The following is a 1,942-nucleotide window of genomic DNA, read 5'->3' as shown; positions in this document are numbered from 1 at the left end:
TTTGTATTTCTTCTCTCAAGCTGAAAATATTAGTTCCTAATATTACTGTACTATTTGTTTTATCCCACTTCATATAATACTTTTAGAATAGCAATATCAATACTACTTTGATTACTGCAAACAACTTAAGATTTCTTCACAGTTCTTTTTGTCCTTAGGATATAGTCTACTAGGTATGAACAAATTGTTGGGTTTTAAAGTCATTTGAGGCCAGGCATGGTGGCTCACACCTGTAATCCCAGCAGTTTAGGAGGCCAAGACAGGAGAATCGCTCGAGGCCAGGAGTTCAGGACCAGCCTGGGCAACATAGTGAGACCCCATCTCCATAAAAAATTTAAAAATCAGCTGGGAGTGGTGGCACTTGTCTGTAGTCCCAGCTACTCAGGAGGCCAAAGCAGGAGGATCACTTGAGCCCAAGAATTTGAGATTACAGTGAGCTATGATGACTCCACTGCACTCCAGCCTGGGTGACAGAGTAAGAGCCTGTCTCAGTAAACAAATAAAATAATTTTTAAAAAGCCACTTGAGATTCTTTTCTGTATGGTTAAGCCTTGATATGCTGTTAGGTTCATTTGTTTCATTCTGTTTCCAATTTTCCGATTTTTTTTCTATTTTATTTTTGGTTTCATAATTACAGTTTCGTAGCCAAATATAAGCACATTTAGAGAAATCTAGTTTCTATTCCTGTTCCCTCCTGCCCCTGGGTGGTAACCATTTTTGTTACTTTTTAATGTAAGAAAGTATGCATGTATATTCTCACTGCCTCTACCCCTTCTTAGACAAAATACTAGTCTGTTGTGCATCCTTTTTTTACTTCGCGATGTGCTCTGGAGGTCGCTCCGCAGCAGAACACAGAAAGTCCTTCTCCCCCACCCAGGGTTGGGCCACCGCTTTCTGAGCCGGTCCCCACGGTGCACAGGGGGCTGTTCTCAGTCTCTCACTGTCCTTCCCTCTGGTCGAAAGAAAGTCATTAGCACGGGAAGGTCCAGAGAAGCAAGGCTGAGGAGAAAGCGACCCCTGGTTTGCGTGGACGGAGGAAAGGAATATACGGCGGGCTGCTGCAGCGACCCGAGCCCGGACCTCCGCCAAGGGAACGCCCGGCGCCACCGAGGGGACGTGCAGGGGCGGGTGGCGTCGCGGCCTCCGCACAGATGTTCCCGCAGTTGCCATTTGGGGTTTTTTGTTTTTGAGAAGTTGAATAGTTCACTCCCGGATATGCCGGGGAAAAAAGGTTTTTTGGGGACAGGGTCTCGCTCCGGCCTCCCGCTCCCGCCCGGCCCGCGTCTCCCCGCGCACACGGCCCGGCGCCGGAACCCAGAGCCTCGGCCCAACCTTCCATTTCCGAAAAAGAAGTGGGAAACCCCGCCTTTTACGGGGACGCTCCTAGTTTGTTAGGTTGACGATTAACCCAAACTAAAACCCGCGCGGTCCGCACCGGCGTCCCTCACGGGGCCGGCGCCCCAGGCCGCGACTCCCGGCTCCCACCCGGAGGGACGCGCTCACACACTGCGCCTGCGCGGGAGAGCTGCGCTTTCACACTGCGCCTGCGCGGGAGGGCCGCGCTCACACACCGCGCCTGCGCGGGAGGTGGTGCCGCTGGCCGAACCATCGCGAGCACGGGCTGGGGCGGAGCTCCCGCCGCGACGCAGCCTTGCGTTGCCATGGAGCCGCCCGCACCAGCTACGCCATCACTTCAGAGGGGCTGAGTGGGGTCTGGCAGGAGCGGGTGGGCGCGGCGGGTCGTTTGCGGGGGACTCCCACGGCCCGGGCAGAGCCGGCCCAGGCAGGCGCCCGTGCCCGGAGTCCCGCGAGGCGGCTCGGGTGACGCGGTCCTCGCGGCTCCCCTCCGGGACCGGCCGCGGGGACGCGTCTGCGAAGGCGGAGAGCGCGCCCGGCGGTGAGGCCGCACCCGCCGTCCGCGCGGACGACCGGAGAGCCGGAA

General features: G+C 55.9%; 1 protein-coding gene across 1 annotated transcript in view; it reads left to right on the top strand.

Annotated features, from left to right (window-relative positions):
- Positions 1–1,942, top strand: part of CFAP74 (cilia and flagella associated protein 74) — a 60,985-nt gene that overhangs the window by 793 nt on the left and 58,250 nt on the right. The window lies entirely within an intron of this gene.

Source organism: Propithecus coquereli, unplaced genomic scaffold (genome assembly GCF_000956105.1).
Source record: "Propithecus coquereli isolate 6110/MARCELLA unplaced genomic scaffold, Pcoq_1.0 Scaffold544, whole genome shotgun sequence".
NCBI classification, from domain to species: domain Eukaryota; kingdom Metazoa; phylum Chordata; class Mammalia; order Primates; family Indriidae; genus Propithecus; species Propithecus coquereli.
The sequence above is the reverse complement of the archived record's forward strand: the minus strand, read 5'-3'. Positions and strand labels throughout refer to the sequence as shown.